Source organism: Procambarus clarkii, chromosome 28, assembly GCF_040958095.1.
Source record: "Procambarus clarkii isolate CNS0578487 chromosome 28, FALCON_Pclarkii_2.0, whole genome shotgun sequence".
NCBI lineage: Eukaryota > Metazoa > Arthropoda > Malacostraca > Decapoda > Cambaridae > Procambarus > Procambarus clarkii.
In genome coordinates, this window is record NC_091177.1 from 7,296,287 (window position 1) to 7,310,384 (window position 14,098).

The window sequence follows — 14,098 nt, forward strand, 5'->3', positions numbered from 1 at the left end:
GGGTTACTCCAGACGCACTCATAACCCACTGGACCACGATGTGCTAAAGAGTAAACTAACCCTAAAGTGCACCTGTAACGTACCAGGAGTGGCACCGATGATACTCAATCGATTTTTTACGCATTCCCCGCGGGTTCGATTCCACCGCCTTGCTCCAAAGATTTCTTAAGTGGTAAAGCATTCCCAGTGTTGGTGTTCTCACAAGACAGGCGGTGGCCTGGGCACTTGTCTCACAAGACAGACGGTACCCAGGGCACTTGTCTCACAAGACAGACGGTACCCAGGGCACTTGTCTCACAAGACAGACGGTACCCAGGGCACTTGTCTCACAAGACAGACGGTGGCCAGGGCACTTGTCTCACAAGACAGACGGTACCCTGGGCACTTGTCTCACAAGACAGACGGTGGCCTGGGCACTTGTCTCACAAGACAGACGGTGGCCTGGGCACTTGTCTCACAAGACAGACGGTACCCTGGGCACTTGTCTCACAAGACAGACGGTACCCTGGGCACTTGTCTCACAAGACAGACGGTGGCCTGGACACTTGTCTCACAAGACAGACGGTACCCAGGGCACTTGTCTCACAAGACAGACGGTACCCAGGGCACTTGTCTCACAAGACAGACGGTATCCTGGGCACTTGTCTCACAAGACAGACGGTGGCCTGGGCACTTGTCTCACAAGACAGACGGTACCCTGGGCACTTGTCTCAGGAGACAGACGGTATCCTGGACACTTGTCTCACAAGACAGACGGTATCCTGGACACTTGTCTCACAAGACAGACGGTGGCCTGGGCACTTGTCTCACGAGACAGACGGTGGTCTGGGCACTTGTCTCACAAGACAGACGGTGGCCTGGGCACTTGTCTCACAAGACAGACGGTGGCCAGGACACTTGTCTCACAAGACAGACGGTGGCCTGGGCACTTGTCTCACGAGACAGACGGTGGCCTGGGCACTTGTCTCACAAGACAGACGGTGGCCTGGGCACTTGTCTCACAAGACAGACGGTGGCCAGGACACTTGTCTCACAAGACAGACGGTGGCCTGGGCACTTGTCTCACAAGACAGACGGTGGCCTGGGCACTTGTCTCACAAGACAGACGGTGGCCTGGGCACTTGTCTCACAAGACAGACGGTACCCTGGGCACTTGTCTCACAAGACAGACGGTACCCTGGGCACTTGTCTCACAAGACAGACGGTACCCAGGGCACTTGTCTCACAAGACAGACGGTACCCAGGGCACTTGTCTCACAAGACAGACGGTACCCAGGGCACTTGTCTCACAAGACTGACGGTACCCAGGGCACTTGTCTCACAAGACAGACGGTACCCAGGGCACTTGTCTCACAAGACAGACGGTACCCAGGGCACTTGTCTCACACTTCCCTTGCCATATGCCCCCTTTGTCTCTGGAGACTATTCCAAGCTTTTCCTACAGTTGAGCTTCTTAACTCATAACAGCTTTTCTTAACGTGTATAAATTGTTGGCACTTTACTCTAGAACTGTCATTATCAGAGCCACGTGACACACTTGACCATTCTTAAGCTGCAAATCAGTGAAGTGAAGTGAACACAACGTATTTCATGCCAGTGAACAGATCCACAAGGGCCGTGACGAGGATTCGAACCTGCGTCCGGGAGCATTCCAAACACTGCCTTAATCGACTGAGTTACGACAGGGTTAAAAGTGGATTTCGGCCCTTGTGGATTTGTTCATGTGATGCATCACGTTAGTGTGATCTCTGTGTGTATTTCATGCCATTTGCTGCATCCGTGCTGGCCCGCCTCCCACCACCATTGTACCTACATCTCCACTTCATTATAGCTCCGTGGAAATTTCTGCTCTGCATTCCCATAGGCTTTCTCTGTCGGACCCTTCTACGCCGGATCCGGCGTCTGGGTCCTGCCGGTGACGGCTGTCCATCACCCTGTCATCTTTGGCCTGGGTCATTAACTGTTGCTTTGTTTGTTCGTCACGTCTGTTTTGACGGGTGTTGGTCTGGGTGTATACTGTGTACATGGGGCTTGCTTCCTGTCACTGGTGGAGGTGTTATGGTGAGGTGGTGCACCTCCTGCTGGTGGTGGTGCTCCTCCCCGGGGTGAAGGTCCTGCTGGTGGTGCTCCTCCCCGGGGTGAAGGTCCTGCTGGTGGTGCTCCTCCCCGGGGTGAAGGTCCTGCTGGTGGTGCTCCTCCCCGGGGTGATAGTGGCAGTGGTGGTGGTGACGTTAACCATAATGAGGTTGTGATTCATTTTTACCCTCCGAAAGGCTAATTTGTTAAGGAGCGTCAGTCACGGTGCGAGGGAGCACCCCAACACTACACCATGTAGTAGTAGTAGTAGTTGTAGTAGTTGTAGTAGTAGTAGTTGTAGTAGTTGTTGTAGTAGTTGTTGTAGTAGTTGTTGTAGTAGTTGTAGTAGTTGTTGTAGTAGTAGTTGTTGTAGTAGTTGTTGTAGTAGTAGTTGTAGTAGTAGTTGTAGTAGTTGTTGTAGTAGTTGTTGTAGTAGTAGTTGTAGTAGTTGTTGTAGTAGTTGTTGTAGTAGTTGTTGTAGTAGTTGTAGTAGTTGTTGTAGTAGTAGTTGTAGTAGTTGTTGTAGTAGTAGTTGTAGTAGTTGTTGTAGTAGTTGTTGTAGTAGTTGTTGTAGTAGTTGTAGTAGTTGTTGTAGTAGTAGTTGTAGTAGTTGTTGTAGTAGTTGTTGTAGTAGTTGTTGTAGTAGTTGTTGTAGTAGTTGTTGTAGTAGTTGTAGTAGTTGTTGTAGTAGTAGTTGTAGTAGTTGTTGTAGTAGTAGTTGTAGTAGTTGTTGTAGTAGTTGTTGTAGTAGTTGTTGTAGTAGTTGTAGTAGTAGTAGTTGTAGTAGTTGTTGTAGTAGTTGTTGAAGTAGTTGTTGTAGTAGTTGTAGTAGTTGTTGTAGTAGTAGTTGTAGTAGTTGTTGTAGTAGTTGTTGTAGTAGTAGTTGTAGTAGTTGTTGTAGTAGTTGTTGTAGTAGTTGTTGTAGTAGTTGTTGTAGTAGTTGTAGTAGTTGTTGTAGTATTAGTTGTAGTAGTTGTTGTAGTAGTTGTTGTAGTAGTTGTTGTAGTAGTTGTTGTAGTAGTAGTTGTAGTAGTTGTTGTAGTAGTTGTTGTAGTAGTTGTTGTAGTAGTTGTTGTAGTAGTTGTTGTAGTAGTAGTTGTAGTAGTTGTTGTAGTAGTTGTTGTAGTAGTTGTTGTAGTAGTTGTTGTAGTAGTTGTAGTAGTTGTTGTAGTAGTTGTTGTAGTAGTTGTTGTAGTAGTAGTTGTAGTAGTAGTTGTAGTAGTTGTTGTAGTAGTTGTTGTAGTAGTTGTTGTAGTAGTAGTTGTAGTAGTAGTTGTAGTAGTTGTTGTAGTAGTAGTTGTAGTAGTTGTTGTAGTAGTTGTAGTAGTTGTTGTAGTAGTTGTAGTAGTTGTTGTAGTAGTTGTTGTAGTAGTTGTTGTAGTAGTAGTTGTAGTAGTTGTTGTAGTAGTTGTTGTAGTAGTTGTAGTAGTTGTTGTAGTAGTAGTTGTAGTAGTTGTTGTAGTAGTTGTTGTAGTAGTAGTTGTAGTAGTTGTTGTAGTAGTTGTTGTAGTAGTAGTTGTAGTAGTTGTTGTAGTAGTTGTTGTAGTAGTTGTTGTAGTAGTTGTAGTAGTTGTTGTAGTAGTAGTTGTAGTAGTTGTTGTAGTAGTAGTTGTAGTAGTTGTTGTAGTAGTTGTTGTAGTAGTTGTTGTAGTAGTTGTAGTAGTTGTTGTAGTAGTAGTTGTAGTAGTTGTTGTAGTAGTTGTTGTAGTAGTTGTTGTAGTAGTTGTAGTAGTAGTTGTAGTAGTTGTTGTAGTAGTAGTTGTAGTAGTTGTTGTAGTAGTTGTTGTAGTAGTTGTTGTAGTAGTTGTAGTAGTTGTTGTAGTAGTAGTTGTAGTAGTTGTTGTAGTAGTTGTTGTAGTAGTTGTTGTAGTAGTTGTAGTAGTTGTTGTAGTAGTAGTTGTAGTAGTTGTTGTAGTAGTTGTTGTAGTAGTAGTTGTAGTAGTTGTTGTAGTAGTTGTTGTAGTAGTAGTTGTAGTAGTTGTTGTAGTAGTTGTTGTAGTAGTTGTTGTAGTAGTTGTAGTAGTTGTTGTAGTAGTAGTTGTAGTAGTTGTTGTAGTAGTAGTTGTAGTAGTTGTTGTAGTAGTTGTTGTAGTAGTTGTTGTAGTAGTTGTAGTAGTTGTTGTAGTAGTAGTTGTAGTAGTTGTTGTAGTAGTTGTTGTAGTAGTTGTTGTAGTAGTTGTTGTAGTAGTTGTAGTAGTTGTTGTAGTAGTAGTTGTAGTAGTTGTTGTAGTAGTAGTTGTAGTAGTTGTTGTAGTAGTAGTTGTAGTAGTTGTTGTAGTAGTTGTTGTAGTAGTTGTTGTAGTTGTAGTAGTTGTTGTAGTAGTAGTTGTAGTAGTTGTTGTAGTAGTTGTTGTAGTAGTTGTTGTAGTAGTTGTTGTAGTAGTAGTTGTAGTAGTTGTTGTAGTAGTAGTTGTAGTAGTTGTTGTAGTAGTTGTTGTAGTAGTTGTTGTAGTAGTAGTTGTAGTAGTTGTTGTAGTAGTTGTTGTAGTAGTTGTTGTAGTAGTTGTTGTAGTAGTTGTTGTAGTAGTAGTAGGCATCCATCAGTCTCAGGAGACTATGGAGTTGTGCTCTGGAGTGGCCTCACCAGGGCACAAAGCCAGGGTAGGTTACTACAGCAGCATAATCTAAGATGAGGTCTGATAAAGACCTTTTGTGCCCTCTGTAATTCTTTTTGCGCTACCGCTCACATGAGGAGTATGGGGTGCACAATAAACCATCCGCCTCCTGTGGAAACAATAACACAAATCAAGCATGTACAGCAGCACTAGAGCAAGAACCCCCGCTGGGTTTTCCATCCTGTCATGTTCCCAACACTTTTTCAGTGCCAGAGTAGTTAACAGATGGAATGCATTAGGCAGTGATGTGGTGGAGGCTGACTCCATACACAGCTTCAAGTGTAGATATGATAGAGCCCAGTAGGCTCAGAAACCTGTACACCAGTTGACTGACAGTTGAGCGGCGGGACCAAAGAGCCAGAGCTCAACCCCCGCAAGCACAACTAGGTGAGTAGACTGTCAAACAAGAGGCAAACATCTTACGAGCCTCAAGCTTACCGTTATCTTCTTGGAGAACCTTTTAAACATTACCTGTATTTGATACAAAGTCTTGTTCGAACTCAATGTGGGATTTATTATACTCCACACATGTCTTATGTCTCTTAGGTTGGGGGCGTCTCTACTGTGGGTGCGGATTCTGCAACTCCGCTGCTCAACTATCTCTTCCACCCCTGATCTCTGTGGGTACTTGTATTACAGTCTCGACCCTTGGCACCAGCCTTGTCGTCCAAACGGCGGGGGAGACGACAGAGTCTATGGCTCTGTGGGTGATGGGGTGTAAGGGGCTCTGTGGGTGATGGGGGGTGTAAGGGGCTCTGTGGGTGATGGGGTGGAAGGGGCTCTGTGGTGACGCTGGCCAATACTGTCACTATGGCGGTGTGTCCACTCACAAGATGAGTGGCGCTGCCCAATACTGTCACTATGGCGGTGTGTCCACTAACAAGATGAGTGGCGCTGCCCAATACTGTCACTATGGCGGTGTGTCCACTCACAAGATGAGTGGCGCTGCCCAATACTGTCACTATGGCGGTGTGTCCACTCACAGGACGAGTGACGCTGCCCAATACTGTCACTATGGCGGTGTGTCCACTCACAAGATGAGTGGCGCTGCCCAATACTGTCACTATGGCGGTGTGTCCACTCACAGGACGAGAGACGCTGCCCAATAGTGTCACTATGGCGGTGTGTCCACTCACAAGATGAGTGGCGCTGCCCAATACTGTCACTATGGCAGTGTGTTCACTCACAGGACGAGTGACGCTGCCCAATACTGTCACTATGGCGGTGTGTCCACTCACAAGATGAGTGGCGCTGCCCAATACTGTCACTATGGCGGTGTGTCCACTCACAAGACGAGTGACGCCGCCCAATACTGTCACTATGGCGGTGTGTCCACTCACAAGATGAGTGGCGCTGCCCAATACTGTCACTATGGCGGTTTGTCCACTCACAGGACGAGTGACGCTGCCCAATACTGTCACTATGGCAGTATGTCCACTCACAGGAAGAGTGCAGCTGCCCAATACTGTCACTATGGCGGAATGTTCACTCACAGGATGAGTGACGCTGCCCAATACTGTCACTATGGCGGTATGTCCACTCACAGGACGAGTGACGCTGCCCAATACTGTCACTATGGCGGTGTGTCCACTCACAGGACGAGTGACGCTGCCCAATACTGTCACTATGGCGTTGTGTCCACTCACAGGACGAGTGACGCTACCCAATAAACTCGCCCCTCAGGGCAAAATTTAAAATTATTGAATAAAAGTGGGGGATGAAAGAGGGAAAGGAACTAGCAGGAGGAAAGCGCCAAGCCATTACGACTATATAGCACTGGGAAGGGATCAGGATAAGAATTTGGGATGGGACGGAGGAGGGGGAAGGAATGGTGCCCAACCACTTGGACGTTCGGGGATTGAACACAGACCTGCATGAAGCGAGACCGGCGCTCTATACCGTCTACCGCTCTGTAATTACGATATGAGTACTGGAACACTTGATGATATATTGAACTTGTATCTAAGATTGACCATGTAATATATCATTTATTCAATGTATGTATGTGATATAACTATATAACCTGAGCTTGTAAAAACACCTTCATCACCTTCAGTGATTAAGTGCTTAATTGCACACTAGTTTCTTTATCAGCTATCTCACCCTGTCAGAGTAAATGAGACAGATGTATGTGAATGCATGTGTGTGTATATATGTATGTATATGTGTGTGTGTATGTATATGTATGGGTATAAAGTATATATGGAAGCTGATCAGAATTACATTTCACCTTTGTGAATGTACATTAATGACACTATGTAAAAGACACATCAAACACTTTATGTAGGGCATACGTAAATCTGTGTATCTATGTATTTACGTATGTAGGTTAGCTTAGCATTTTAAAAGCACCGAATCACCTTTTGTGGTTGAGTGTTCAATAAACCCTTGAACTATATGTTTAACACTTCTCTAACCCTGTCCATGGAGGACAGAAGAAAATGTATATATGCTGGTTAGCATTGTTAATGTGTGGCCACGTCTGTGGTAGAAAATAATAATAATAAAAAAAAAAAACCGCAAGGGGATTGGACGGGCGGGAGCGTGAGTCAGGGGGGGCGGGAGCGTGAGTCAGGGGGGGGGGGGGGAGCGTGAGTCAGGGGGAGGCGGGACAGAGCAGTGTTGTCTACTGGTGATGGAGCGTTACACTGGCCTGCCTTCTTGGGTGGGGGTGGAGGGGGGCACCTTGGTCTCTTGTTGCTGTGTGTGTGTGGCCTCTCTGGGGGAGCTATGGGGTGATGGGGGCTCTGTGGGTGATGGGGGTGTAAGGGGCTCTGTGGGTGATGGGAGGTGTAAGGGGCTCTGTGGGTGATGGGAGGTGTAAGGGGCTCTGTGGTGATGGGGGTGTAAGGGGCACTGGTGGGAGGACGGGTGGGAGGGAAGGAGCTCCGAGGGAAGGAAGGGGGTGTGGGTAAGCACAGTGACCGGGGTAACTTACATGTAGCTCTTTGTCGCGTTCACTAGCTTTTAAATTTTGCCCCGAGGGGCGAGTTTATTGGGCAGCGCCACTCATCTTGTGAGTGGACACACCGCCATAGTGACAGTATTGGGCAACGCCACTCATCTTGTGAGTGGACACACCGCCATAGTGACAGTATTGGGCAGCGCCACAGTTCTTGTGAGTGGACACACCGCCATAGTGACAGTATTGGGCAGCGCCACTCATCTTGTGAGTGGACACACCGCCATAGTGGCAGTATTGGGCAGCGCCACTCATCCTGTGAGTGGACACACCGCCATAGTGACAGTATTGGGCAGCGCCACTCATCCTGTGAGTGGACACACCGCCATAGCAGCATGTACAACACTCCCCAATAGGAAAAAAACCCGCTGGGTTGTTCATCCTGTCACTTGTACCCAGACACAGCTGGGACTTTCTTAAGTGAACAGCTCCTCAAACAAGAAGATTAACATCTGTCAACCCTTAAAAGCTTACGTTATCTTGCGGGTGCAAAATGGGAGAATCTTATAAGAACAGTATCAATATTTGACAAATAGTGTTTTCCTAGCACAAACAATGTGGGGTTTATATTCTACACACATTTCTAATGATTCTCAGGAGTTCACATTCACGTAGATAGTGGTCAAGGCGGTGTCCATCACTCTCACCACAGATTCTGCAACTTCGCTGATCAACTGTTGTTTCCATTCCATATCTCCATGGATATTTGTATCCAAGACGGATTCTCGCTATTACTGATTCTTTCCCTTGTCCTCCCCCTCTTCGGCCATAATGACTGGGATTGCCAGCTGCAACCATGTTGTACCATCGTACAGATTCACTGGTTTGTGCTTCTATCCTCCTTTCCTCAGTTACCTTGTCACGGTGATGTTGCCTGACAATGCCTCTAATTTGTAGTAGAGTCTTGGGTATGAAGTATTCAATATGGTCTCCTTCAGCGCCTTCAGCAGCCAGCATATCTGCTCGTTCATTCCCACATATTCCAACATGGGAGGGGATCCACAGAAACTTTATGACTCTTCCCTGATTGGTAAGTACTCTCACAGCTCTATTAATTTCAGCGACTATTGCAAGATTTTCTGCCCGATTTTTACTTAGGCTTTGCAGTGCTGCTTTTGAATCGGTGCAAATCACTGCACCATTAGTGTTCCGTTCAAGAAACCTTAACGCCATAACAATGGCAGTTAGCTCTGCTTGCGTTGAAGAGGCATAGTTCTCAATACGTGCTTTTTCTTCATTTCTGCGTTGGAAAGTATTATCCTTGATTACCGTGTATGCTGCACCAGCCCTGCCATTGACAGGATTAGATGACCCGTCAGTGTAGATTTGATCTAGTTCATCTCCGGCTTCTTTATAAATTTCCTCGAGATACTTGTGCCTCATTTCTTGTGGTATCATATTGGATTTTTTCGTTGCCATTTCATTGATGATGATCTTGCACGAGTCATCCTCCCAGGGAGGTAACCTCTCTACAGGCAGGAGCTCACGAGCTTGCTCAAGCAGGTGAAGCTCTTCGAGGTAGCAGACTGATCTGTGATGCCATTTTTTGCTTCTCCTGTTTCCCCCCGAAAGTAGCACAGAGCTCAGTTTCTTCTTAGCAATATCATTGTAATGGGGATCTCTGGCTATCCTAATTGCAAGCTTAACATTCAGCTCCTTAATTCTGCTTTTAACACCGGGGAGGGACAACTCCTCTCGTAGATTAGACGTTTTGGCAGTTCTTGGAACTCTAAGAATGATTGTCATGGCTTCATTCTGAATGCCCTCGAGCCTTTTCATATCGCTTTGGGAGAAGATGCATAAAACTGGTGCGGCATAGTCTATGACGGAGCGCACATAGGCTGTGTATATCATTTTAAGCACGGTAATAGAGGCTCCATGTCCATTCCAGGTCATGGCTTTCAGTGCTCTGAGTCAACTTTTGCATGTTCCTGTGAGTTGGTTGAGCTCCTCTTTCTTCCCCTTGTTAGAGCCGACAGTGACGCCAAGGGTACCGATAGTGGTCAACCCATTCAAGTGTTACACCATTAATTTGTAGTTCATTTTCTCCCCGCTTGTGGTGAGAGTTTGCTTTTGTCTTGTTTGTGGAGAGAGTGAAACAGAGCTCAATACATTTCCTTCCAAGGAGTTCAATGGACTGTTAAATTTTTCCCAAGGTGGGAGCTTGTATTAGGACATCATCTGCATATCCAACTTGTTGTGTTCCTTCCGGAAAGTCAATATTTGCAATGGCGTTCATAAGTACATTGAATAGTGTAGGGCTTAAGACTCCGTCTTGGGGGGTCCCGAGTTCCATACTCATTGTTCTGGAGACTGCTCCATTGAAGCAAACCTTGGCTTTCCTCCCTGTGAGGTTAGTCTTCAACCCATTTCATGAGTCTCCCCTTGACGCCCATGCATGCAAGCTCGTCCAGGATCGCAATCCCCTGTGCTTTGTCGAAAGCGCCTTTGATGTCGACAAATACAGAGTACTTAGCTGTGTCATTAGCCAGGTAATTAACTATACAATTTGCTGTGCTCCGTCCTTTAACAGATTTGTTAAAGGACGGTGGCTAGTCTTTTAACAGGACTAGCAAACGTCAGTCTGCTAGTCCTGTTAACTAACGCTGGGGCCCAGGCCGCTTTTGCCCCAGCGGCCACTCTCCCGAGCCGCGCCATACTGCTCCCATCCACAACCTACACAACCTAAGGTAAACTGTTGTGTTGTAAATAATGAGTATACTTAGTCTACCATTGAGAAATAACTCTTACGAAAGAATATTCCGAGTATTCCCGCTTAGCATAAATAGAAGGAAATGTTTAATATGGTAACACAGTACAACGAGTGTTTTGTTGTGGGGGTGTTCGCGCGCGCTCTCGCTCGCCTCGTTACCGATAACGACCCGGGTTCGAACATACGACATTGAGATTCAATTTCTTCAATTGCTTCCTTTATTATGCACCCCATACCCATCCCGTGGGCGGTGGTGTAAAGGGTTACAGAGGCACATCATCGGTTCAGGAACTGAACCCTCTAGTTCGTTTAACTAAGCAAATAACACTCTTTAGATGCTAGTTATACAATTATTAATGTTATATATACATGTACACATACTCATACATACATGTACACATATATATATATATATATATATACATAAACATATATACATACTCATACATGCATGTACATATATATATATATATATATATATATATATATATATATATATATATATATATATATATATATATATATATATATATATATATACATAAACATATATACATACACATACATATTCAATCACCTACACAAAGACACACATCAATAATCTTTTGTGTCACAAGTGATTCAACAAGAGGCTCACAACAGTCACTATACAAGGCACTTTACGTCTATGGTGAGTCACACAGTTACTAGTCTTGCTCCACACCCACCCAACTGGGCGGCAGCTTTACAGTCATGTGCTCCACACCCACCCAACTGGGCGGCAGCTTTACAGTCATGTGCTCCACACCCACCCAACTGGGCGGCAGCTTTACAGTCATGTGCTCCACACCCACCCAACTGGGCGGCAGCTTTACTGTCATGTGCATGCTGCATTATGGCAACCAATTCTATCTGAAGAGTGGAGGCCCAGTTACTTAGACGCGCTCCACACTCATGGGGGAAGAAACCATCTCTCCCTGTCACAACAACTGCACTTCCAGCTGTACCATGGGACTCATGCAAGGAGCCATCATTGAGAGACGCTGCTGTTCAACGCTAACCCTCCCTCCCAGCCTATTTTTTTGGGGGGCTGTCCCAGCACAGACCCTAAGCCTATGTTTGGCCCCGCGAATGTTTACCACTACTTACTCCATCAGTAATTGGCAACTTGGTTCTTCAGTGATTTCCGGATCGTGTTAGTGGTTTAATTAGTGTATTAAATATTAAATTACATCCCCCACCCATCCATCCTGTGGGTGTCAAGTGACGTAATGAGCTCAAGATTCGCGCGTAAACGATCGTTAAGATAAGGAATTTACTCCTATTGGGGAACTATCATAGCATATGCAGTATTTTGATCTTGCCTATCATTCCATAGGTGGGGGGAAACTATTGTGTGTAAAGCTTCAGATCAGCTGTGGATGGATAAGCTTTTTAGCTGTCAAACATCAGCCTGAAGCTTTTTGCTCCAGTGCTCTCTAGATTGGAGGGAGGAAGGGGGGGGGGGGGGTTGCAATGTAACACAATTACCATCCGACCATGTAATTGCCAATTCAATACAAATGCTCAAGAAGAGTTCGGATAGTAAATATTTTGTGATTATAGATTTAAATTAGATAATTCTCTCCATTCAAGGTATGTTTACATTTTGTATATATCGGCAAACTGGAAACTGTGATGGAATAGGTGTTACCTTTAGCCCCCAGTAGTCTACCACTGTGGTTACTAGCCCCCAGTAGTCTACCACTGTGGTTACTAGCCCCCAGTAGTCTACCACTGTGGTTACTAGCCCCCAGTAGTCTACCACTGTGGTTACTAGCCCCCAGTAGTCTACCACTGTGGTTACTAGCCCCCAGTAGTCTACCACTGTGGTTACTAGCCCCCAGTAGTCTACCACTGTGGTTACTAGCCCTCAGTAGTCTACCACTGTGGTTACTAGCCCCCAGTAGTCTACCACTGTGGTTACTATAGCCCCCAGTAGTCTACCACTGTGGTTACTAGCCCCCAGTAGTCTACCACTGTGGTTACTAGCCCCCAGTAGTCTACCACTGTGGTTACTATAGCCCCCAGTAGTCTACCACTGTGGTTACTAGCCCCCAGTAGTCTACCACTGTGGTTACTAGCCCCCAGTAGTCTACCACTGTGGTTACTATAGCCCCCAGTAGTCTACCACTGTGGTTACTAGCCCCCAGTAGTCTACCACTGTGGTTACTAGCCCCCAGTAGTCTACCACTGTAGTTACTATAGCCCCCAGTAGTCTACCACTGTGGTTACTAGCCTCCAGTAGTCTACCACTGTGGTTACTAGCCCCCAGTAGTCTACCACTGTGGTTACTATAGCCCCCAGTAGTCTACCACTGTGGTTACTATAGCCCCCAGTAGTCTACCACTGTGGTTACTAGCCCCCAGTAGTCTACCACTGTGGTTACTAGCCTTCAGTAGTCTACCACTGTGGTTACTAGCCCCCAGTAGTCTACCACTGTGGTTACTATAGCCCCCAGTAGTCTACCACTGTGGTTACTAGCCCCCAGTAGTCTACCACTGTGGTTACTAGCCCCCAGTAGTCTACCACTGTGGTTACTAGCCCCCAGTAGTCTACCACTGTGGTTACTAGCCCCCAGTAGTCTACCACTGTGGTTACTAGCCCCCAGTAGTCTACCATCGTGGTTACTAGCCCCCAGTAGTCTACCACTGTGGTTACTAGCCCCCAGTAGTCTACCACTGTGGTTCTTATAGCCCCCAGTAGTCTACCATCGTGGTTACTAGCCCCCAGTAGTCTACCACTGTGGTTCCTATAGCCCCCAGTAGTATACCATTGTGGTTACTAGCCCCCAGTAGTCTACCATCGTGGTTACTAGCCCCCAGTAGTCTACCACTGTGGTTACTAGCCCCCAGTAGTCTACCACTGTGGTTACTAGCCCCCAGTAGTCTACCATCGTGGTTACTAGCCCCCAGTAGTCTACCACTGTGGTTACTAGCCCCCAGTAGTCTACCATCGTGGTTACTAGCCCCCAGTAGTCTACCACTGTGGTTCCTATAGCCCCCAGTAGTATACCATTGTGGTTACTAGCCCCCAGTAGTCTACCATTATGGTTACTATAGCCCCCAGTAGTCTACCACTGTGGTTACTAGCCCACAGTAGTCTACCATCGTGGTTACTAGCCCCCAGTAGTCTACCACTGTGGTTCCTATAGCCCCCAGTAGTATACCATTGTGGTTACTAGCCCCCAGTAGTCTACCATTATGGTTACTATAGCCCCCAGTAGTCTACCACTGTGGTTCTTATAGCCTCCAGTAGTCTACCATTGTGGATACTAGCCCCCAGTAGTCTACCACTGTGGTTCCTATAGCCCCCAGTAGTCTACCATTGTGGTTACTAGCCCCCAGTAGTCTACCATTATGGTTACTATAGCCCCCAGTAGTCTACCACTGTGGTTCTTATAGCCTCCAGTAGTCTACCATTGTGGTTACTAGCCCCCAGTAGTCTACCACTGTGGTTACTAGCCCCCAGTAGTCTACCACTGTGGTTCCTATAGCCTCCAGTAGTCTACCATTGTGGTTACTAGCCCCCAGTAGTCTACCATTATGGTTACTATAGCCCCCAGTGGTCTACCACTGTAGTTACTAGCCCCCAGTAGTCTACCAATGTGGTTATTATAGCCCCCAGTAGTCTACCATTGTGGTTACTATAGCCCCCAGTAGTCTACCACTGTGGTTACTAGCCCCCAGTAGTCTACCATTGTGGTTACTAGCC

The 14,098-nt window shown here is 46.3% G+C and overlaps 1 protein-coding gene across 1 annotated transcript in view; it reads right to left on the reverse strand.

Moving 5' to 3' along the window:
* The window catches only part of LOC123762286 (uncharacterized), a 146,812-nt gene that overhangs the window by 53,553 nt on the left and 79,161 nt on the right, over positions 1-14,098 (reverse strand). The gene's annotated exons all lie outside the window — the stretch shown is intronic.